General features: G+C 39.0%; 1 protein-coding gene across 1 annotated transcript in view; it reads left to right on the top strand.

Moving 5' to 3' along the window:
• The window catches only part of SPOCK3 (SPARC (osteonectin), cwcv and kazal like domains proteoglycan 3), a 391,822-nt gene that overhangs the window by 297,700 nt on the left and 67,736 nt on the right, over positions 1-26,386 (top strand). The window lies entirely within an intron of this gene.

The raw sequence follows: 26,386 nt of genomic DNA, 5'->3' as shown, positions 1-26,386 counted from the left end.
GCCAAATGCAGCACAGCTAGAGCCTGGGACTTGGTCTTTCTTTCCTCTGCATTTAAAGAACCTCTTTGTGTATAAATGCTATTTCTCCTGGCTGGAATATACGAATACTGGTCTTCTGAAGATATTTTTCTCTGGCAATGTTATAAAGAATAAATAAATAGCATTTATGGTCTTGGTGTATATTATTATATCAGTACTTTCTGAAGCTAATTTATTAACTTTCATGGGCTATTTTAAATTGTGTAGAGAATTCTTACCTCCATTGTAAACATTAGCTGCTGATTAAGTACATTTTTCTTACGATTTTAAAAAAAAAGAGTGGATTAGTTAATTTTAAGCAATGAATTTAAGTAACCACAATGAACATGGATACATGTACATACACACACAACCAATTACAAAACTGTGCTAAAACATCACTTATTCCACTCCTTTTTTTCTGCAATAAAATCACTAAGGGTTATATAAATACTGTCTCTAGTATAAACTGCTGCACTACAATAAGGCATCAGGGTTTTTTTAATTACATTAATTTTTAGTTGCGCTTTGGTACCTGTTATCAGGGCTTGAAAAAATTCTGCAAATCTACTCACCCTGGTAGCTCAGGTGAAAAATACTGAAGCAGGGGTAAAACTCAATTAGCTTAATTGGTGCAAGTCCCTGCATGGTTCAGCGATACCAATCACTGGTAACCAATTGCTGATTTAGGGCTATTTCTGAGTATAGACCAGAGACTCCCACATGGGTGGAAGAGAGATGATCCTGCCTGGCTACCTGCCTCCTGCTTGCCCAGCAGTAGGTATGAAGTGGAGAATCAACTGAGAGGCTTCACCCTGGGAGGCCATTTTCACCTCTGCATATGGTAACTGCCTCTGGCCCCCATCTTCCCTACAATCAGGGTTGCTAGAAAAATTTGTGCAGTGGGGTTGCTGAGAGCTATTGAACCAAACAGCAGCACCCCTATCACTTTTATTTCCAGCGCCTATGCCTAAAATAAAGTAACAGTAGCAGCCGTCTACTTCCTGCCCTCTGCTTCCTGCCTCCTTTCCAGCCCATTCATCTGATCTAAATTCCTACTTGTCCTAGATGAGTGATTTTTTCAATCACAGCCTACTATTAATACTAAAATTATCTAAATACTGAAAATAAATTATAGGTATGAGTTAGCGGCTTCAACAAGATGGAACTGTTTTTTAATTAGCACTCTTTGGAATGAACTGTTCCTAAAGACTTACCCTGTCAGGGGATAAAGATCATTTATGTTCAGTTGAGTAGAGGGAAAAGGCAGTGAGAATTTAAAGTAATCCTCTCCTGCCTGATTGTGAGGACAAACAGAGTACAAGGTTTTCTTACAGCTGCAGATCAGCAGTACGTAAAAATGTGAGTGTCATTTCTTTTCAGTGCCAAAGGCCAGGAGCCATGAAAAATGTGAAAGTACGTTGAGTATCATTGCTAGTATTTCATTTACGTTAAAAGTGCATAACGCTCCAGCAGTAATACACTGTGTGTGTTAGAGAACATTGAGGGGGATTGACTAACAATGCTCATCTGTGCTTTGATCAACAAAGTGTCATCTAGGAATCATGTTGAAACGGTTGGGAGTGTTTTGTCATGCTTCTGCAATTTTCAAAAGAATATAGGACGTATCCTCAAGAATATAACTGTGAGAAATATAATCACATTGTAGATAGCTGGACTACCAAATTGTTTAATTAATGAATCCGAGCAACTTTTTTGGCATGAATAAAACATAAGTTTAATAACAGTATCTGAAAGTTAATGTTACATAATTCACCAAACTGCTTGTGCTTGCACGCTAATTTAGTGATGTAGTGTGCAGTTTGTGGCAACTAGCTACTTTGACTTAATTTAATTCATGTTCCTGTTCAGCCAAATTGAGTTTAAAATATAAACAGCAGAATTTTCTTCAGGGGGAATTAAGCAAGTTAATAGTGGAATCGTAGAGAAGTTGATGAAAACGCTATTGTATTAAAGCCCTTCTGTGTCTCTTCAATAGATTTCATGTAACTGTGTATAAGAATTTAATTCAGATAAAAATGTGTTCTGTAGAACTAGAATAATTTGACATTATATATTTTTAAAAATCCTTCCTACCTTTTAACCCATTTTGCTCCCCCCCACCCCCACTGCTGACCTAGTTTTTCTGCATGAGTCTTAAACGGCAGTATATGACTGTTTGAATCCCTTCTCTTTTCTGTGTCCAGTACAGATTCATTTGTACTCTCCAGTCTGTGAATAGTACCATGTTAACTGACATTTACAATCCGTTGTTAGGTGCATTTTTCTCCTCACTGAGACTGTAGTCTGTTGCAACTTAATTATGTTGCCCAGACTTCTTCAGACTGGACTACATTACAAAGTTAGGTTGACATAAGACAGCTTATGTTGACCTAATTATGTCAGTGTCTTAACTACAGCCTCTCCCCGCTGATGTAAGTGCCCTACTACACCGACCTCATAACTCCACCTGTATGGGAGGCGTAAGGGGTATGTCGGTGTAGTTAGGGCAACGCAGTGTCTTTGTAGACACTGCATCCCTTATATCAGCTGCTGACTGTCTTGTAAATTTCACAGCAGAAGCCAACTGCTCCCTGCTCCTCTGGAAAGCTGGGCTTCTGGACCATACTCCTGGGAGAAAATGGACCCCATACCAACTGGGAGCCAGGTCAAGAAGCCCTGGCAACCCCAACCTCCCCACTGGGAGCTGGGCAGCCTTGTCACTTTCTCAGCTTGGTGAACCAAGAAATTGACAAGGCAGGTTTCTGGGCTCCTGGAGCCTGTGGGACAGCTGGGTGCTCAGGGACCAGGCTCTCGGCTCCCCACACTGCCCTTCTTAGGTTGGTGGAAGTGCTTCTGGTGAGGACACGCACCACTGACCCAAGAAGGGTAGTGTGGATATGCAACACTTCAGTTAGTCAACGTAATATAGGTTGACTTACATTTCTAGTGTAGACATACCCTTCTATACTTATGAATTTGACTATTTCCTTTCATTGCACCATGTTCACTTTGGGTCCAAATCTGCACCTATTGTGGTCAATGGCAAAACTTTCATTTACTTCAGAGATAAAGGATCAAGCCCCTTGGTTTCTTAATTCCACCAAATTTTGGAATGCTAGCATAGATTTTGCCTATTTACAAAGCTTATTTAGTTTTTGTTTTGTTTTTAAGCATATGTAGGCATTTATAAGGTCCTTGTCTAGCCTCAACACTAAGCCAGTCTATACTATTATGATTGGACAATTCCCAGCCTCCCCACACTCTTGTAATACTATGACTCATCTTGTGTTGGGGAACTAGGTTGGACGGCTTGTCATACCTAGTGCTGTGAGTCCAAATGCCAGAACTAAGGGTCGCGACAGAGTTGGTGCCAGGAATCTTAGCCAAGGGTCAGAACCAGATTACCAGGAATCAGGGAAGGCAGGAGGCGGGCTGGTTCTGAGGCAGAAGCAAGGCTGGGTACAGGAAGCTTCTTCAGCCAATCAGGCAGAGCACTTCGTCAGATAGCCTAGCTGACTTGTTAGGCTGTCAGGAGTCTTGAACAGATGAAGCTGTGGGGCCTTACTCCTGACTTTTTGTCAGATCTTCACTGTTGGATTTTTTGTGTGTTTGTTTGGATGGGGGGTGGGGGTTGGGAGTCAGAGTGTCAGATCTCTTCTCCTTTGCAGATCCCTTCATTGCAAAGTTCTATCCAAATCCTTCTATATCATTTTATAGTTCTTTCTTTTAGCATATTTGAAAAGGAGGTAAAAATATATTTTAAAGATTATAGAAACCATGTCTCTGTACTTTGGTGATTGTTCAATCAATGTGACAGGTCTAATTATAGGGAATTACCTCTGAATATGTGTGTGACCCCACTCTCTAGCCTTATGCCACATTAACCGCTACAATTAAGTGTGGTCTCCTTGTCATTTTCTACAAAATGTTATATGTGGATAGTTGATAATATGCAGAACTGAAAAAGAATATTGAAGACTTAAAGTGAAGTGAGCTGTATTTTTCATTTATTTTTGAACCACAAATTGACAATTATTGCTATCTGGATAAAAGCTAAAAAAGGAAACCAAATATGTAAGTATACAGAGACACAGCTCCTAAGCGAAAAATAATGTACCAGGAAGTTTCTGAAATTAGGAGATGATCTGACTGGATTTGATTATCAGGGTACATACTTGACTAAATCACATCTGGTTTGAAGGAAGGTGGAAATAAAATGAATGCATTAATATATTTCAAAAGTACCAAAATAGATTAATCTTCCTTTTGTGAGTTGGATAGAGTATAGAACCTAGGATCGACACCTCTCTGATACCAGCTGCCAAGCACAGGATGGGGGAGGTGTTGGGCTGGGTTTGTTAAATGCTTCAATTCATTCACAAAAAGGAATATCAAAGGCAGCTGTCATGGCCCTAAGCAAATTATAATAACCAAACAGTATAAATGCAGAGCATGAGAGGGGGAAATGTGGGCAAGGAAAAGCAAATTTGTGCTTATTATTTATTTACTGATACTTTTATTTTATAGCTATAATGCAGATCGGGATCCCTATTAGCTGTACAAACATAGGACAGTAGTCCTACCTCAAGAGGCTTACAATCTATGAAAGCACACAATATCTAAATGATAAGGGAAACAATTATGTGCAATCTAAAATACATTTGCTTTTTTATATATATAATTTAACATTGTGTGTGTGTACACACACAATAGATAAGTAAACATACGCTACCTTTAAATGGAGAACTGAGCAGTTGATGTTGGCCATTGGTATTTTGACTGGGGTGGAGGTAATGCAGTAAGGCAGGACAGGAACAGAGTTGTAAAGAGCTTTGAGGTTGTAATTATATTGGATTTCTGCAGTGTCTTTACCTCAGTCTGTAATATAGGTTGGTCCCCCTCTCATGTGACTCATGCTGTGAAGATTTTTTTAGTTGGACTTCCTTTACTGAATACCTCTATATTTATAATGAGGGATCCTAGTTTTCTGTGGTTAAAAACAAAAAACAGAATTTTCTGATTTAAAAAAAAAGGAAAAATCCACGATTACAACGAAACACTGAACTTTAGTTTCTGTAACAATATATATAGGTATCAGTTGAACACACTGTTTTATTGAAATATTTACAATTTTTAAACTGACAGCCAGAGCCCCACCTTTGTGTATGTTCTTATTTTTTCACAAAATGGAAAAACTAAAGATAATCTGTAAAAGCGCAAATTCTGCGTTTTTATGTGGCAGATTGATTTTTAGTATCCCTGTTTATAACCACCTTCCATAGCAGGACAAAACTATTGGTCAAAAGCTTATAATATTGACATGAAGTAAACTTCTGGAGTGATAGAGACTCTGCAGAAATCTAGACTTGAGGCAAAGGAACTCTAAATGACAGGAGGGTAGGAACACAGGTGCAAGATAGCCATACTCAGTACTCTGTAAACAAACAACATTTGAAGAAATCTCTGAGGATGGTTAGAAGTAGGCAGAGGCTGTGGCATGTGAAATCTTGTAGAGAGAAGCTTATTCTCCCTTTGGGGGAAATACTGAAAGTTGAGCCACTCTGAGTGGAGATGACTGATTCTGGTTAACTCCAAGTGCTTTTCCACCCATTTAATCTAGTGACACTCCCTTATAAGGCAGACATTTGCTTCTACTCCCATCCCTGTCTTGTGTATATGAGTGACTGAAGCCTCACTATCTGAATAAATTAATATTAGATGTACAAAAAGTCTTACTGTGCAAAGCTGTAAATGGCTGGTGTATTTTCTTTCCTGTCTGGACCAAATATTTTGATCATGGATAGATGTTTCCATCCAAGCCAGGAAACTTAGTATCCGATGTGGCTGCATTCATTCCACTGTTGAGTCTGGAGGGGCATGTAGATGGGATGTACGTAGGATTCCCACCTCTGTAATGAGATCCATACTGAATCTGGCATTGACACCAGATCCTGAGATTTTGAGTGTCAGGAGAGACTACAGAAGGGGTATGGAGTGTTCTTGTCAATGAGATTTGCCCTATTAACTACATTTACAACTGCTGGGGATGGCAGACTTACCTGGCTGAATGGGCTCTGGATGGGTGCATATAGGTTGTGCTCTTCTTATGGACCAACCATGACCTTATGAATAATGAATAGAGTTTCCATGTTCACTAGCCACCAAGAAAGAAGTGTTCACTCTTGGGAATGTTTTGAATAACTCCCCATTAAGATTGTTGGTAAGAGGTCAATTAAAGTTTGTATTGTAAGAGGCTTCCTGAGAAAAAGGAGTCTTCATTAATTTGTCATGTAAGGAGGAATTCATATGTAGCCTGGACAACTACTACCACCGGCATGATTTTTTTTTTTTTTAAGAGTACTCTTCTGCCAATGTGAAGCCAAAAGGCAAAGTGTCCTACTGAAAATGCCTTCATCTGTTGTAAGCGTTGAGGGGCATTAAGCATATGAATGTAGGAAGCCTAGCAAGGGGACACCGTAATGTGCTGAATATTGTCACTCAATTAATCACAGTTTTAGCAAATAAGTTCCAGGAGCACCATTATGTTAGTTTATGTAGGTTACAGGAGATGGGAAAACTTGATGTGAACACACATACAGTTAGATTAACAGCAAGGTGGGTCCTGTTGTGTACATTGCTACTTAAAAAACAAATATAGGTAATTAGTGTTTTTAAACAAATTGCATAACAGCATTCCCGGAAAGCCTCGTTATGTTTTTATACACATGGCACTATCTTCTTACTATATGAGTAAAAACCCTGCTACATCATACAGGTGTGGATACCAAATAAACCATTTTTTCTGCTGTTTGTATTGAAAGAGAAAGTGGAACAGTTTCCCAAAATCACAAATGTACAATTAGAGGGATGAGAGTAACACTTGCAATAACCTCTTAATCACTACTTTGCATTATTACCTTTCAAGGAAAAACAGTACATTTTATTCTCTCTATAAAATTAACTTCAGGAATGAACTCCATATGCCTTAAAATATACACTAGACTAGTCAGACCTGACAACATTAATGATTAGCTATGGGGTGGCCAAATGAAGCCATTTATATAAGAATAGGTTAGATTCCCATCTAAAAATGTTTAGATTTTTATTTTATATTCAAGATTAAGACTTCAAATCCAGAAAAATGAACCCCTACAGTAAGCAGGCTCTCACGTTACGATGTGTCTTGTTTTTATATTCATAAATCTACTCATATGAATTAACATGAGTTCTGAATATATTTCACAAAATAGGAATGCCATAAGTGGTGTTGTATTACTGATAAATCGATTATAGAAAATACTGGCTTCCCCCCCAAAAAAAGTTGTATTAAATTGGCAACAAATGCCTTTAAGAGAGGTGTGCTTATTCTCAGGATGGAGAAACTGTTGCCATTTCAGAGGTCCTCTTTTTTAGAGAGAAGATGCTCAATAAATGAGTGGGCATTTTCAAAAGCAGCAGCATTAAGTCAGGTTTGCTGATTGGAAATCCTTCACACGCTATTAGCTGAATCAGCCCTTGTTTTGGTCAATTTTTTATTGCACTGTTCTTCTTTCTATCTGTATTTCAGGTTTTTAGTTCATTACCATAAGAAGTCTCATACAATACAATATTGACTGAAAGCAGTAAAGCAGTTTATACTGAAATTAAATGCCAAGCAGCATCTGAAGTAGATGGTCTTGTGGCTAACGCACAGGACTGGGAGTTAGACTGGATTTCTTTTCCTGTCTGTGCCATAGGCTTGCTTAGGTCCCTTAAAGCCTGATCCTGTACACTGAAGTCAATGGACATTTTGCTGTTGATTTCAGTGGGAAAAGGATCAGACCCTTGTGCTGCCTGTGACACAGTTTCACTGTCTGCACAGAGATGATGAAGCTTAGTCCATTAAGGACCTAGGGGTGACAGTGGATGAGAAGCTGGATATGAGTCAGCAGTGTGCCCTTGTTGCCAAGAAGGCCAATGGCATTTTGGGATGTATAAGTAGGGGCATAGCGAGCAGATCGAGGGACGTGATCGTTCCCCTCTATTTGACATTGGTGAGGCCTCATCTGGAGTACTGTGTCCAGTTTTGGGCCCCACACTACAAGAAGGATGTGTATAAATTGAAGAGAGTCCAGCGAAGGGCAACAAAAATGATTAGGGGTCTAGAACACATGACTTATGAGGAGAGGCTGAGGGAACTGGGATTGTTTAGTCTGCAGAAGAGAAGAATGAGGGGGGATTTGATAGCTGCTTTCAACTACCTGAAAGGGGGTTCCAAAGAGGATGGATCTAGACTGTTCTCAATGGTAGCAGATGACAGAACGAGGAGTAATGGTCTCAAGTTGCAGTGGGGGAGGTTTAGATTGGATATTAGGAAAAACTTTTTCACTAGGAGGGTGGTGAAACACTGGAATGCGTTACCTAGGGAGGTGGTAGAATCTCCTTCCTTAGAGGTTTTTAAGGTCAGGCTTGACAAAGCCCTGGCTGGGATGATTTAACTGGGAATTGGTCCTGCTTCGAGCAGGGGGTTGGACTAGATTACCTTCTGGGGTCCCTTCCAACCCTGATATTCTATGGTTCTATGATTCTAAGGCTGATAAAGTACTATGAGCTGACACAGTGAAAAGAGTTCTAGAAATGCAATTTATTATTATTAATCTAATTCTGTTTCCAGTGACAATTAATTTAGCAGTAAATGTCAGTTTTTTCACATTTTTGCTTTGTATCATATTTATGCAAAATATTTTCCTTTAAATAAGTTCAACATCACATTTCTATTTCAAATCTTTACATATATACCAAAACATTTTTGCCTTTACTAATTCACTCATTTACAATTTTGAACTTTTAAAATGTGGGTCTTTTGTGGCAGTTTGTTTGTGCCCTCATTTCTAACTTTTACGCCTTGATATTGGACTGTAATTTTGACAAAGAATCTCTTTCTCCTTCGGTGTTATAACTGCTTCATAGTCCATTTTCTGCATGATAGTAATATAGACTGCTATTGTTAAATTTTAAAAAATTATTGTTTTACAAATTTTTATAATATTAACATTCATTTTACTAGAGTAGTGAAGTGGTCTCAGTAATATTCATTTGTAATTTAAAACTGATTACTAGTGTTACAGTAGGAATGTGATATGATATAAAGGGAAATTGCTAGTACAATAAGATTTTATTGTTGTATTTATATAAGAATGCTATTTCCTATTCATGCCAAACATGGACATTTACTTCAGTGTTTGTGGAATAGTGGAAGCTTTAATGGAGACATTTTTATTGTTTATTCCCCCACTGTTCAAAAGTTCTGTATGAATCTCATTTAGATTTCTAAGAAGAATAAAAATATAGCAGCTCTGTACCATATCTTGAAAAGCACGGAAGTAGGGATATTTGTTTTTGCATAGATATCCTTTGGGTGAAATTCACCTAGATGCAGAATGCTAGCAAAAGACCCATCATGCTACATAAGCTCTGTGTTAGGGCTTCTAATAGAGAGGCTTTCATAGCCCTTGCACATGAAGAAAAGTGTCTCTGTACTAGCCTCACATACGGCAGATTAAGACAAAGTTGATCAGTGAAGGTGAGCCAAGGGATCCATATTTACATAGTCAAACAGCACCCCACTTCCACACACATAGTACAAGAGTGACACACAGGGAGCATTGCCATAGACTGGAGGCCTGGGAAATTGTAGCACTGCTCTATACCATAGGCCCAGCCTATGAGTGGATTTCACCTCCCAAAGTCTATTCTCTCCTTCGTTGCCTTTCACCTGCACATAGGCATGGGTACTGTGGCTTTATGTGGATGAAATTTCAGATCTCCGACATATCAAATCTACCATATTAAGAAAGACTTATAAGAACTAGAGTTGGTCAGTAGCCTCAGAGGCTCACTGTGACCCTCCACATAACCCTTCTTTCTCGAGAGACAAGGGTCACAGTCTACTGAGCCATTTTCATCATGAGCCAGCAAGGGAGGTGAGGAGAAGTTATCCTTCCTTGCACAGTCTCTGTTGTCTCCCAGTCTCAGTGATTAATCAGGGGGCAAAGGTGAGGGGGGAGCCCGGGCCCACCCTCTACTCTGGGCTCCAGCCCAGGGACCCTAATAGTATCAGCTATGGTAGCTGACCTTTTAGAAACATGACATGTACAATTCCGTGCGCTACTTCCCCCACAGCAGGCCTCACTTCCTCAGGCTCCACTTCACCCTTACCTCAGGGCCTCCTTCCTTGTGCATGACATGGTGTGTACTACTCAGCCTCTCCAATAGCACAACTTCCTCCCACAGCTCCTGACATGCACACCCACCTGACTGACTGGGGGGCTTTTAACTAGTTTCAGCCAGCCCCTGATTGGCTTCAGGTGTCCCAATCAACCTAGCATTCTCCCTGCCTTCTGGAAAGTTCTTAATTGGCCCCAGGTGTCTTAATTGACGTGGAGCAGATTCCATTTCACTTAACCTGGTACCAGGGATTTGTTTAGCCTGGAGCTAATATATCGATCTCCCACTACTTTTCTATAGCCATCTGGTCTTGCCCCGTCACAAATATCTGTCTTGTAGAAAACAAGATTCCTTCATATAAAGTAAAACAATGATGCAAAAACATTCTAGTTACATTTATGCCATTTAGGGAGTGGAGGGAAAATCAGTGATACAAAAGAGCAGATAACGTGTTGAGCAATGACAATTGACTTTTTACTCCTCTGAAACATAAACATGAATGGAAAATTCCTGTAAATCCTGTACTTTGTAGATGACTAACATTGGGAACTCGAGTAGATAGATGGTGGGGGTAGGGAAACAGATTCTAATGTCCACAGAAATATATATCAGAGGGAAGAATCCAGTTGAAATAAAAGATATTTGTACCAGATATTTGTGAAAAAACAGTTTGTGCCCCATATTGTATCTTCCAAAACTCATTCAATAATAGTTTGTCTGTGGAAAGAGGACCCTTGTAATGTTGACAAGATCAAGTGAATTTTATAGGGATGGTGGGATGCACAATAAGTACTTGTGGGAGTTAAAGCTTAACTTAAGAAGCCATTTTTGTGAAGAAATAATTTTAAAAGTGACAGGTTTCAGAGTAACAGCCGTGTTAGTCTGTATTCGCAAAAAGAAAAGGAATACTTGTGGCACCTTAGACACTAACCAATTTATTTGAGCATAAGCTTTCGTGAGCTACAGCTCACTTCGAGCTGTAGCTCACGAAAGCTTATTCACTTCGAGCTGTAGCTCACGAAAGCTTATTCACTTCGAGCTGTAGCTCACGAAAGCTTATGCTCAAATAAATTGGTTAGTCTCTAAGGTGCCACAAGTACTCCTTTTCTTTTTAAGAGTGAGAATATTTTGCGTGTACGTTTTTGTATGAAGCTCTTTGACATTCTGTATGTTTCTTTTCTCCTTTTATCAATTTTGTAGTCTAAAATATCATAAGCCTTTTTAGTCTGAGTTGTTAGCCAATATTCAGGGTCTTGCAGATTGTTTCTCTTGGGAGGACAAATTGATGACAGAATTTGGTATCATGATGGAATCCTGATTATTTATAAAGAAGGTATACTAAGTCCTGTTTCCCTCAATACAATGGGAATAAAGCAAGAGGAGGCAGTTTCTTTGCTCACAGTTCCAAACCTCCTTCCAGCTAACACTTTGGCCAAAAAACACTCTCTCACTCTCCTTTGGCTTTCTCTAAGGGCCAGGTTACCCATGCTTCTCTTGTTGGCTTTCCGCTCTCTTCTCTGGCTGCTTCTGACTCACAGATACACACCAAACAATACTCAGCCAGTAGGTATGCGTTCAAACCTCAGGGGACCGATGGCAATTCAGGCCATATGACTTAGCTTCTCCTCCAGTCTTGCCATGTTGGTCTGTAATTTGGTTGTTGGCTTCTGTTGTTTCAACTATTACTAAATAATGGGGCATTTAACTTTTCTCTCATTTAGTCTGAATGGAAGACAGCTATCACGCCTACTAGATTCAGCAAGATTTGTGACTGGCCATAAATCAAAGATCTATTCTTGGGAACCACCCAACATCCTGCATAACAGTATCTATTGTATTAGCAGTGTGATCACCACACATGTATGTAAATACTTTTGATAAGACCACTCCAATATACTGTCTAAATAGATAATTTTTCAAAACATTCACCAACTTCTTTGAGAATTCTGACTTTTCAGGTCAGATGCAGTCACTCTTTTTAATTCACATTACATAAAAACTCAAGATATATGGGGTGTTGTTTAGGATATTAACATGTAAAGCTGCTTCCTTACTAGCTAAAGATTGCTGACTTGCTGTTTATAAAGGAAAATGCGTGCACAGGACTGTGATATGAATTTGTTTACTGTTAAAGTTCTGATTAGCCTGCTGATGTTATATATATATATTGTGTATGTATTCTTCTTGTTTCAAAGCAAAAGATCCCATGATCAACTTTTTCTTTGAGGAGAAAAAAATATATATTCCTACCTGAATTTTCTTTTGTTATTGAATCCATATCTGTGTGTGTGTGTGTGTGTGTGTGTGGTGTCAGAGCAAGAGGGAACATTAGAGAAATCGCTGTGTTGAAAGAAAATAATTAATGCTTTTTAATGTTGTGTAATTGTTTGATATCAGTAATGTTAACCTAGGGTATTAGATAATTAGTGAAGCAATTTCAAAAGTGGAGTCCCCAGACCACTAAATTGTTATGAAAGGGTAGCTTGTTAGGCACTGGTAGGCCAGATGAAGATTACATATACTAAACTAGTTTAGGTAAGTCATAAGAGCCCCCTTTAGTTAGGAATTTAGGATGTGTGGATTATAAAACTGGAAACATAAATATGGTTCAGACCATTAAAATGGTGTTGGATTCAATTATAATGGTTATAATTGCCTTAATTATGTACATGAAGGGGGCTTTGGCACTCTTAGGTTTCATTAAAGGGCTTTGTAAATCTGTGTCAGTCATTCTATTGAGACTAAATAAGCAGAGGTATGGATTCTATGGTAAGTATCTGAATCAGCATTATTGTTCTGTAGTCATGTTACATGTTAAATAAGCTAACAAAACACTGTCATGTTTCAGTTTCCATTCCTGAGATGGCTGCAACATTATTTTTACTTGTACTATATTTTATATTGTCTGTATGTAATTTATTTTTAATATGAACATGTTTGTTTATCAAAGTTAAATAGCTTCTGTGGGTCTTTATTTTTAGCAAGGTTAATTGCTCCTCCTTCCACTGGCTAATTTTTGAAACATAAAGGCTATTGTGTCATTTACATGAATTACAATCATGTCATTTTGTGCTATGATCATGCCAGATCTCAAAGCAGGGCAGCCTGAGTCAGACCAGTACTCTAATAGTAGACCTATGTGTTGCAGAAAGTGGTGTTGGTGGTTTAGCAGTGTTCTGCGTTGGTAATGGACCGGTGCACTGCATTTCACTGATTTTCTTTCAGATGAGATGTAAAACCAGTCTTACCCTCATCTATTTAAAGATTGCATGGTGCTTCTTTTCTAGCCAAATTTCAATAAAGGGAATTACATTCTAACTAATTTTTTGATATACTCTTCATTTCCTGCCTTCCACTATGGTGTTGCTGTTGTCTGTTTTATATAGGTGCAGTGCTGTGTTTCAGTGATTGGGAAAGTGATGGATGTTCTGAGGCTTGCTTCAGTCTTTTAAAGCCCTTTGAGCTCCTGGGATTATATAAGTGCAAAATGTTTGTTTTCTGTTGCTAATATTTGTTGTTATTATCACATTAAAATTAGCAGAAATAAAGAGTGATAGCTAATTATGCCAACTCAACACATGGAAGAATTTGCTAGGGACATGTTGCCCATATCTGAGTTTTTATAGTTATTTTTGTTAAGGTGTAAAAAATAAAAATGTTAATTTGTTATAAAGCAGACCTCCATATTTAAAGCTAATATTCCACTTGAGCTAAGATTCATCAACCATTTTTATCCATATGTGCCAAAGCCTCATTATACAAGGAAAAGGCGATCAGCTTGCTTGGTCATCCAGCTGCCTTTTTCTTAAAGGATTTGAAAACAAATTCCATTGTGTGCTGTGAAATGCAAAGTTCAAAATGTCACTTCTGATTCCAGAGAAATGCTTAATGATCTGGAGGATGGTGTGGACTGCACCCTCTGCAAGTTTGCAGATGACACTAAACTGGGAGGTGTGATAGATACACTGGAGGGTAGGGATAGGATACAGAGGGACCTAGACAAATTAGAGGACTGGGCCAAAAGAAACCTGATGAGGTTCAACAAGTTCTGCACTTAGGATGGAAGAATCCCATGCACAGCTACAGACTAGGGACTGAATGGCTAGGCAGAAAAGGACCTAGGGGTTACAGTGGATGAGAAGCTAGATATGAGTCAACAGTGTGCCCTTGTTGCAGAAAAGGACCTAGGGGTTACAGTGGATGAGAAGCTAGATATGAGTCAACAGTGTGCCCTTGTTGCCAAGAAGGCGAACAGCATTTTGGGCTGTATAAGTAAGGGCATTGCCAGCAGATCGAGGGACATGATCGTTCCCCTCTATTCAACATTGGTGAGGCCTCATCTGGAGTACTGTGTCCAGTTTTGGGCCCCACACTACAAGAAGGATGTGAAAAAATTGGAAAGCGCCCAGTGGAGGGCAACAAAAATGATTAGGTGACTGGAACACATGACTTACGAGGAGAGGCTGAGGGAACTGGGATTATGTAGTCTGCAGAAGAGAAGAATGAGGGGGGATTTGATAGCTGCTTTCAACTACCTGAAAGGGGGTTCCAAAGAGGATGGATCTAGACTGTTCTCAGTGGTAGCAGATGACAGAACAAGTTGCAGTGGGGGAGGTTTAGGTTGGATGTTAGGAAAAACTTTTTCATTAGGAGGGTGGTGAAGCACTGGAATGCGTTACCTAGGGAGATGGTGGAATCTCCTTCCTTTGTAGTTTTTAAGGTCAGGCTTGACAAAGCTCTGGCTGGGATGAGTTAGTTGGGGATTGGTCCTGCTTTGAGCAGGGGGTTGGACTAGATGACCTCCTGAGGTCCCTTCCAACCGTGATATTCTATGATTATGAGCATGGGGAATAAAACAGGTGTTTAATTTACTGCATCACTAGTGTGGGGGTGAGGGGGTGGGAAGTGTACTGCTGACCAAACCACTGCAAACATACTCAAGGTTTGATCCAAAGAAAATACAAAACAATGTTGTTGTTGGCCTTGTATACTTCACTAGTACCTTCCCCCAAGTCTTCCTTTTTTGTTTGACGCTCCCAATTTTACAAGGACACACATGCTTAACTTTATTCACATAAATTAAGTCAAAAGGACTGTTTGCATTCATAAATGTTTACACGATCAGGGCCTGAGAGTGTGAGTATGTGTGTGTGTGTACAAATATGCATCCTTTTCGCTGGTGATCTTCCTAGAGATCAATATACAATACAATATCTTTGTCAAGCTAATTCTGCCTCCATCTTACCAGCTTTTCCATTCTTTCTGGTAAGTAGCTCAGATATGTGTGAGTCTTCTCTGCCTCTCTTTCTTTACTTCCTTCCTTCTTTGAGAAAATATGCACTCAGGGCTTGTCTGCACTTAGAATGCTGCAATGGTGCAGTTGCACTAGCTATAGTGCTTAGCAAAGATGCTTCCTACGCTGGCAGGAGAACTTCTTCCATCGGCATAGATACTCCACCTCCCTGAGAGGCAGTAGCTGTGTCCCTCCTGTCTACATAGCACCAGGAGTTCGGCTGGCATAACTGCATTGCTCAAGGAGAATCCACACCCATGAGCAACCTAGTTATACCAACATCAATTTGTAGTATAGACCAGGGCTCAGATTATTGGCATTAGTGCTTCTACACATTTTTATTTCCTTCATGAGCAAATTACAAGCTGGACTATTACACAAAACATAATTGCCAATCTTTCAATTTTTTGGCTATTCTTAAAAAAGAGTGATATGAGGGTTTTTTGTTTGTGTTTTATTTTGTTTTGTTTTCCCCTAGGAGCCCTACAGAAAAAAAGTATTAGTCAAATATCAGTCTGTGGAACATATGGAATAATGTTTTTGCTTTATGAATTGGCATATCCAGTTAACCTTTTTTTTTTTTTTCCTGGTAGCTTTTGAAAATGGAAATGGGAATTTATACTACTTGTCATTAAATAGACCTTGAGGTGGGACAGAGTGGGAGATGCATCTTGATTTAAAACTCCTGTTTTAAAGCTATACTTAATCTAAGTTACTCCGCTTTGGAAATGTATTTTAATTAATAGCGATGACCAGGTATATTTAACTCATATAATTCCTTTCATGTCATCAAACTATAGATGCTTTTGAAGTCTGGGAGTATTTGTTGTGTTTTGGTTTGTGTCACATTTATCTGGATATAGAGGCAAAATGAGGACACACACATGGATGGATTTTTAACCAGCAGGCTGCAACTTTTATTAAACTTAAAGGCGCTCTACCACCCATCATCCATATTCTCCTATGCCAGGAGTGGTTCCAGTGCAGAGGTTATAGGGCTCTGACTGTATAACCTCTAACTTGTAGTAGGCCCTCCTCAGCCTACCCCTCAGGACTCAGCTCATTCTTCTGAGTCCTACTGCTCCCTGCACCTCCCACCCCGTTAAGGAGGATAGAGGGTGCAGAAAGGTGGGGACCTTGGCTCACAAGGGCCAGCATGTCTCTCACTATCTCATGAGCTCAAGACCCTTCAGCAAAATCTCAGGTTTTTTTTTTACCTCTGGGAACCATTCATTTTATCCTTTCAACCACACTGCTAGCCTTCCCACTCCCCTTCAGCAAAAAGGGCAGAATATGGGGAAGCCTACTTGGAATTCCTTCCTGAAGGCAATCCTGCTCTGGTAGTGGGCAGATCCCCCTTGCTCTGGGACAGGAATCCAACCCCTGTGGTAGAGCAGAGAGCCCCCTGCTGGGGAAGCCACTTTGCTCCCGGGGGAGGAGCTCCAGAATTCTTAGCTGTCCTCCTCTGCCTCGTGACTACTACTGGAATAGTGAGTAGTCTGGTCATCACAGGCATGGAGTTGAAAGAGGCTCCATATGGCCCATGCTCCAGTTTAAATCCTGGGAGTTGGGGAATGCTGGCCAATCAGCAGCTCTCCCTCCCAAATGGCCAATGGGTTCCAGAGACTCCAAGGTGGAGAGGAGCTACCTGGTGTCCATCAGAGAATGTCTCCCTCACTGTCCTCCTTTACCATGGGCCGCATCAAGTTCTGCATCCGCTGAGGTGGGTGGATGACGTTTTTGATGCACTGTAGATGCTACTTTTATGGCCAGTGTTTATCTAATGGTACATTGAAAGATCTAACCTTCCTGTGAACCTTGGATGCCACTTAGTTACTTTTGCTAAGAAAAACTAATCTCAGATAATGTACTTTTGCTCCTCCACTGCTTCTCCTCCTGTGATAATATGTGCTATGGACATGTACATGAATAGAATAATTGGATAAATATTCTGTGGTTTGGTTGTAAATGATTTCATATAATTAGCCATCTGTGGTGCTTTTTGTGTGTTTCTTGGAATACAATATTAATTTTGTTCTTTTTCATAATATCTGAATTTTACATCCCAGCCACAGACTACCCTAGCTTGCCATAAATCTACTAAATAAAACATTAAAGCCTGCATGCAAAAAATACCAGCTTCTTCCCTGTAGGCACCTAGATCCATGAAATTAGCTGTGGTATCCATTTTAACTGTTGTTCCTGCTGATACTGCTCGATCAAGTGCTAAAGCCACCTTGCAGGCAAGCATCAACAGTTGCTCAGTTATATGCAATTATAAGTTCTGCCTCATTAGCATAGCAGCACCTTTATAATTGGCTGACTGCTAAATGAAAAGAATTCAGCTGTAACACATAACTATCTCCTAAAGTTGAGTGGCTCCGAAAAACAGATCTGCATTGGGTTTTGCTAGTATTAACGTATTTTTCTGATAGGAAAAAAAACAAATATATAGGGAAACAGTTCTTCATTCATGTACAGTGAATAATAAATCCTGTCAAAATGTCCCTGCCTTGTTTATTCTGTTAATAACGTCCCAATTAATAATCCCAATAATGTTCTTGAGACCTTTGTGGTATTCTGCTCATAACAGGGGTAGCTTGAAGTCTGTAAACAAAGATAAATGTAAACCCAGCTTTCAGGGTGCTAAGTCATTAAAATATTTGTGTACAGTTTTGCCTTTTCAGCGGGATTATCTCCTTATCTAAATTTAGGAAGTGATGAAAGTTTTAAGCAGGTTTATAATCCAGTTTGCTGTGTCTCACAGGAATCAGGATTTTTCCAGATTTTCTTTTAAGGTCAATGTTTGAAGAAGTTGATCATCCCCTGTAGTATTTCTACATGCACAATTTAAGAGGATTGTATTTTAAAGGATATCCCAGAGGTCACTCATCATTCTGTTTCATTCAGTTATTTTATTTCTAAAAGTTGTTATACTTTGAAGGCAAGGGGGAAAAGCAGCATACAGTTTTAACAAAATGCATGCTGAACTGGCAAAAAGGAGAAACTCTGAGCTTCAGCGAAGACAAAGAAAATAGAATTACTCTCTGTGTTCTTTTCTTTTGAAGCAGATAAAGTAATGGAAATACACAATGGAACAAGGCTTCAAAGCAACAGTACAGGGGACAGATTTTTCAATAACATTTCTGCCTTAGAGAAATTTGAGCAACAAGTCTTATGCTTGTCAGTCTGTATTTTAGTCCATTTGCAAAAGAAAAGGAGTAAACAATTTATATTTCTGCTACAGCCCCGACTGCGTCTGCTGAAAAGAAAATACAGGATCTGACACAAATGCATTAAAGTCAGTTGGAGTATTTCCATTGACTTCAGTGGGTTTTGAATCAAGACCATAAAGTTGAGGGGCATTGAAGCTCATGGCCTATCACAACTTCTCCGCTGTTGAAAGTGGGCATTTCAGGGGCAGGGAGGACTTCATCTTGGACTAGGGATGGTGTGGGTTCCTCAGCTACTGACATAGGCTCCTACGTCTCCTCTTCTAGTACTGGAGGGATATCTTTCACCTGTATGTCCCCACTGTCAAACAACTAGGTGTGTCATCACAGGTCTGTTTTTCTTCAAAGTGGCCTAGGAATGCTGGAGGGGCAGACTCATCATCTCAGGCTGGTCTTATTGGTCTCATGGATGTGCCAGCCACGAGCCTAAATGCTTCCGCCATGGGGTTTAGGGCTGAAGAAGTGGAGCTCTCACTGGGTTCAGCCGATCGAGGCAGGAATCTGGTCTCCATTCTAGGATACAACGTGATAGTGTCCTCCTCTTCCGACTCTCTCTCTCAGATGTGTTGAGCAGGGGTAGGTTAACTCTAAGGGGCCCACTACATGTGTTGGGTTTTGGTTTCAGTCCAGAACCCTTTTGCCTCCCAGGTCCCATGTCATGGTCCATTTTATAAGATGGGTGCCCATTAATTCCCCAACAGGTACTGTGTCTATTATGTCTTGTATATAATATAATATTTATTAATATCTTTGAGTGTTGGCGGTCCCAGATTAGAGATATTATGGCACAATACAAATAACGTCTATTAACAGATGTGGGGGGGAATTAAATCTAATTTCTTTTTCACTAGGTAGTGTAATTTTTTTGCATTTTTCTCAATTTGGACAATATAACAGATTAGTCAGTTTGGGGTTTAGTGATTGTCTAATCTATTTCATTTTCAAATTGTCATACCCAAGGGCAGTGGAGTAGCGATTGGGTTACAAACACCACAGGTGACTTGAAGGAGGTGTGTGTTTTTTTTTAAAGTCATGGAAATATTAAGATTGGATGTCTTCCTAAAAAAAATGCTCTAGCTCAGCCAGAAGTTATGGATCTCTTGGAGCTATTACTTGATAAAATTCTATGTGTATGGTATACAGAAGGTCAGACTAGAAGATCATAATGATCCTTTCTGGCCTTAAAATTTATGACTCTGTGAATGTATTTTGGTCTTAACATTTGTCAAATCTTGTCTTACCAAAAGAATCAATAGCTGATGTGTGTGGTTCTCTTTGATGTTTTAACAAGTCTCTGGATGGTTATGTTATTGACCTTTAAGTTGGCTGTAGTCTTGTTCCTTAGCTTTTGGAAAGGGGCACTTCTAAGGGGTCTGGTCCTGCCCTTGTTGAAGTGAAAGACAAATCTTCCATTATTTTCATTGTTGCAAAATCAGGGTAATGGCCCTTTGGACATTCTATAGTAACTACACTGGGAGGAGTTTAATAAAATATCTCAATTCTTAAATCCCATTGAAAACAACCAGGTTAATTGTAAAATCATTTCTGAAATCTCAATCATAAACACTTAAATTATATTCTATGTTCTACCAAAAACAAGTTAAATAAAAAAACAAACATACAGTATTTGGTTTTTAATTCAGTCAAACATTTGCAGCTTCCAGTAAGGTATCCAGCTGATCTTATGTTGTAATTTAATAATTACACTATAGTAATCTTTTTTTCTAAAATACAAGTATTCACTATGATTATTTATTTTCACAGCACTTAACACCATTCAGGCCATTTTAAAAGTAGAAAGATATAAATTAGTCATTCGTGACTGATTTCAAAATATAAGAAGGCAAACTATATGTGTGTTTTGCTTTAGGATTGTATGAATACTTTTGTCACCATATGTGTAGCAACTTAAATTAATCCACATACAACATACTGTGTTACCTCAGCCACCTTGTCTCTCTGATATTCTGGGACCAACACAGCTACAACAGCACTGCATGTACTAGAGATTAGCAGAGAAAATTTGTGTTTTTATTAAAACAAATATAGCAATATACATTGAGGCAAAATGAGCAGTTTTCTGTACCAGTAGCGTGTGATGCTGTATAGCAACTTAGTATATGCTAGGCATAATCTGAAATAGCTCTCTTGGCTCTCATGTTAGCAAATAAATATTGCTGATGCCTCTTTGGAAGATACAGAGATAACATAAGCACCTTGGCAACTGGACGAAAGGCCAAGTCCACAACTTTTATTTAAATAACTTACAATGCAGTGTTATCTGGCAGCTAGTAGACCCTCCAATATTAAATAATTGTAAAGCTCAAAAATGTGGCCTCTTAGTTGCAACTCCCAAATCATGTAAATATTATGAATGTTTTCTCTCAGGGCAGGGGGTGGCCCTGTAACTGCGTATTAAGTTCTTCTCTCGTGTTCTCTGAGTAAAACCTTGGTCCCATTGAAGTAAATAGCAAAACTCCTATTAATTTAAATGGCACTAGGATTTCTCCTTATTTAACAAAATATGGGCTATTCTCCTTATGAAGAAACTTATAAACCTTGATACCCAGAAATATATGCGGCATTTTTGCTAGCTGGTTACCATTTAGTAGTTTCTTTGAATCCAAAAAATATGCTACTCAACTAGCCGGCCTAACAATTAAACTATGATCTTCTGTTATTTTTGGACTCCATGTCACACTGATCTTAATTATGATAATTGGCTAAGAATTAAGATTAATATCTTTTATATTTTAATTATATTAAAGTATCACCATGATATTGTATTTGTACACGTTTATGTGTACTTAATATTATCATTTCAAACCTAGAAATCACTTTTAAAAGCATATTCCACAAAAGACAGAAGCAGAAACATGCATAAAATTTGAACTCAATAGAGTTAAAATATGGGGATATCTGAATAACTAGCAGATTACTTTAAAACCAGTTTGACAGAAAATAGTTTTTACTATTTTACTATGAGGACACAGTTCCACACTGCATAGTCTCTGTTGGCCTTTGAGATATCTTCAGAAACAACATCACAATACACTTGGATATTAAAAAAGATTAAACATTTGTTGTTTTATTTCTTTAGGCATCAGCTACTGACAGATTATTTTCAGACTCTTTCTCACAACGTGCTGATGTCATCATTGACAGTTTAATCAGTCTCAGTTTCATGAATCTTGCAAGCAGCATAGAATAGTTATGCTGTTATTAGAGGTAACAGTTGTTGCAAAACCAAGATGCAGTAGAAAAGAGGCTCACACTTGATGACATTTGACAGTTCTTTTCAGCTGAAGGCAATGGAGTTGATAATCAACACATCCAGTTAGTTCAAATATCTTTCATGCTTTATGATTAACAAGCAAATTTATGACTGAATAAATTACTGCTTGGTATCTCTTTGTCCATATTTTTTTTCTTGAAATGCTCTTTATAAATGTGACAGTATAATAACTAGATACAAAAATGTATGTTTTAATCTCTACATGGCTCAAAACTGTGCAGCGAAAACTAATGGCAGGCCTTTTGTATCTTCTAATATATTTTCATGGACTTTACATAGGAAATGTCCTGAATAAATGTGTTTTTTTAAGGCTTAGTCTACACAACAAAGTTTTGCCAGCAAAGCTGAGTTGGATAGGAGTTTGAAAAAATCACACCCTTAGTTGGAAATACCCCCCAGTATAGACAATATACTATCAGAGGAGTGCTTTTGTCCGCTTAGCTAACATCGTTCATGTAGGCATGGCTTGACATGAGTAATTAGACATGGGTGAAGCCTCATTTCTCAGGAGACAGGATTAGGGAGGTATATGGATCGGCAGGCTGGAAACAATGTCTGTACTAACTAAAATAAGGGTAAACACTCGGAATCATTTACAACAGACAAAATAACAATGGATAAGATAAGTCGGGAATGTAAACATGAGGCAAAGAATAAGTCATACAATAACAGTGCTTGGACAGAGCAAAACTTGTGATGTAATGTATAGTAAATGCAATGTAATCTGTAAATATATCAAAAGAAAGAGGTTTGTGGTGTAACTTTGGATGTGTGGTATGCTCTATGCTTGAGCCTGATCAACTCAGCATAACTGTGCTGTATGCCGAATGAAGGAATCTGAGTAACGAGACTGGAGTCAAACTGAGTTCTTGGGGAACAGTGTGTAAGAGGTCTTCAAGGAACCCCATCGTAGTGGTTCTATGACTCTGATACACTTGTCTGGAGGAGGTAATATATACACAACTTAATGTGAAGGTCACAACCTAGCATTAAGGGAAATGGTACTGGAAGGGTTTAAGGGTTTAAGTACAAGGAAGTTAGTACCCGCTGGAGAAATGGGTTAAATCTAAGGGCAGACCCTATGGACCCCCCAGAGACGTGTTAGGTATTAGAGGGATATTGGGACTGGGTGAAAAAGGAACTCCAGAGAGTGGTATTAAATTTTAAAAAACAAATATTTGGCAGAGGTCCAGTAATGCCATAAATATACATAAATTATTGGTAGAGCACAGCAAAGGTCTGTTAAATGCCAGTGAAATTTTCAAAAAAAATAGGACCTATTGTCAGCCATGAAAAAAAATAGTATCTAGGCGGGAAGTGGGGAATGTTAATCCTCAGGCTTAAAAAAATTAAAGCTCAAATCAAAGCAGCAGTTTTACAAGGATTAGTTCTGGTGGCTAAAATTTTACAGACAGTATGTGCCAACTTAAGAGATGAATGCTAAAAGCATAAAATGCAAATCAAAATTGTAAAGGGGGAAACAATCTAAAATGAAAAGATTCCTAAAAGGTCACAAAGAAAATGTCTATTACCTATTTGCATAAACCAAAGTAAAAAGCAGCCATCCTTCAAGGACTGTATTTGGTGAGTACAGGTTTTCAGGCAACATGGAGTAAGTTTAAAAAAATAAATGTGAAAAACATAAAAGATAAGCTCAGAGACCATCACAAAAAAAAGTCAGCTAAGAAATGTGTTATTCTGGGAAATAAAATTTAAGACGTTATGGTCCCAGAATTTAGTAGTTAGTAAGGTCTTATTAAACAATGAAAAACTGAAATGAGTAATTTAAAAAAAGATATGTGCAGTTAAAAGGAGCTTTTGCACAAATTAATACTGCAGAGCTCGGAGCGGTAATGGAAGTAATAAAGTGTGAAAGAGGACTTTAAAGTGTTTTTACAAAAAGAATGCTTGGTTTCATAATGAAACCCAGTTATGGTAGTATAACGTGGTGCAGTGATGCCTGATAAAATCTTTAGTAATCAAACAAATTATGCAAATGGGAGGTCAAGTGGTGACAACTACCAACACTATGTTTTTTCCCCAAAAAGCCTTTACAGCCATTCTGAAAAATATACAAAGTGGAAGAACTGAATGGAAGAGGTCTCAGGAGAACCTCAAGTTCAGGGAAGTGGTGTACCTATGCTGGCAGGAAAAACTACTTTTCTGTTTTTGCTGGATTTCCATTATGGGCTGTGCTGTCCTGTCAAAGGCTCTGTAGTATAGACAAGCCCCTGGTAAATGACTGCATCCAGTTTTATAATCAAGTACAGTAATCTCTCTTCCCACTAAATTAGTAGTCTTATTTTTATTAAAAGATCAAAAAGTTACACAAGGCTGCAAGGGATAGATATTTAAAATATCTTGTTGAATATACAAAATATGCATGCTCATATAGAAACTTAAAAGTAGAAGTAAACTGTTTTTCTAATGGTGGAAGACTGAGTTGGAACTCCTTTTGGAGCATGTCAACACAACTCCTTAATCATCCATCTGTTAAGCAATGTATAGCACTCCCTTCCACCTCTACAGTGACACAGCATGGTAGTATAGACAGCAAGAATCCAGGGATGCATTCTGATTCCTTTCAAGTCACTGGAAGTTTTTCCATTAACTTCAGTGGTGCCAGGGTATCATGAAAAGTTCAGAAATCAAACCTGGATCTCCAACATAGCAATGTAGAATTCTATCATTAGACCACTGGACTGGCTACAGAGCAGTTTCTTGATAGGGATTCCCAAGATGTGGGTCATGACCTTCTAGGGATCTCCAATAGCTTTCCCTTCCAGTCTTACCCTTTCATTAAAAATAAAAACAGTTTCTAGCCATCAAAGTTTTAGAGACATCCTTGAAAATGTGAACTGAGCATAAACCAATGCAGCAATGCCTATCTGCTTCAGCTTCGTCACGGTCCTGTGAACTCTGATTTTGTTTCTGTAGAATTTGGTGTTTTCCCAGGATCCCAAGGAATAAAGTATTTTTATTATTTGCTGTTTTGCTGAAGCCAAATGCCTAATGTTTTCTTTTGTCTCCCTGACCTACTGGGAAGATTCAGAAGAGCCATCATTTCTCAGTACAATTGGATGAAACTGTAGATGACTTCTTCTGCCTAGTTTAATATACATGAGGATTTCCTTTAAAGCTGTCCACTGATAGGAGGAATAAAAGAATGAAGCTTTCCAACAATCAATTCTTGCAGCTGGGTTGGATTGGTATAGCTGTATTGGGATGGTGCCTAAGCAGTGACAGGAAAATTCAGCACCCTTGTGATTAGAATCTAGTCAATTGCACCTCAAGTTATTTGGACGCATTCTTCAATTCCTAACAAAGTAGAACAGGTAAAAAAAACCCTCTAATTTTGTCATTTTTGAGGTGAAAAAAGGATGCATTTTTAGCAAATGCTTTTGGGGAAAATATCTCTGAAGTTTTTGATGGGAAAGAGGATGCCATTTTCACTGGCACTTAATGAGGCTGTAAAAGTGAAGTACTTCATTAAAGGTAAACCCACCAATATATGCCTCGAGGTTATTTTTTTATGAAGAAATATACATTTGAACATTGGCAACTCCTCTTCAACATTCAAGATTGTTGACTTTCACGTGGCAAAGTTTTGAATGGAAAAATCTAAATATCCTTCTTCAAGGAATGCCCCTGTGGCTGCTCCACTTTTAGGTATTTGGGAGCTCCTGCACGTCTAGTCAGAAATTTAAGGTAGCAGTGCCTTGGTTAGCCACGTATGCGCTGCAGCCAGCTCGTGCTGCTCTGAGTGGGTATCATGCGTGTGCAGCCAACCATCCCCCAGTTCCTTCTTTGCTGCCGTTGGCTTTGGTTGGAACAACAGCAGTGCCTCAGAATAATCTTCCTCAGAATCCTTTTTTGCCCAGAATTACCCCTTCCTGTTCCCTGTGGTGTTCCTGTCTCCAAGATCAGTTAGATCTGCTTCACTGGTTACCCCCGCTTCCCCTGAAGTCACCAGGGAGGAGCAAGAGGGCAATGAGGACTTAACAGAGGGTGACATCCTACTTCCTACCCATATTTCTTCATCATCCCCGGAGGACACAATCATGCCTTCCCCCACATCAGGGGATGACTTTAAATCTTTCCAAGATCTCATCAAGCATGTGGCTGATTCCCTAGGCATCTGCTTAGAAGAGCTGCCAGAAACACAGCATAAGCTCACTGACATTCTCCATGCCTCTTCTATGGCCAAGATTGCATGGCCGATTAATTCTGCCATTATGGACCCAGCAAAAATGGTCTGGCAGACACCAACCACAGTCCCACCTTCTTGTAAACATTCAGACAAGAAGTATTACGTGCCAGCAAAAGGGGCTGACCCAA

Source organism: Eretmochelys imbricata, chromosome 4, assembly GCF_965152235.1.
Source record: "Eretmochelys imbricata isolate rEreImb1 chromosome 4, rEreImb1.hap1, whole genome shotgun sequence".
In the NCBI taxonomy this organism is placed as follows: Eukaryota; Metazoa; Chordata; order Testudines; family Cheloniidae; genus Eretmochelys; species Eretmochelys imbricata.
The sequence above is the reverse complement of the archived record's forward strand: the minus strand, read 5'-3'. Positions and strand labels throughout refer to the sequence as shown.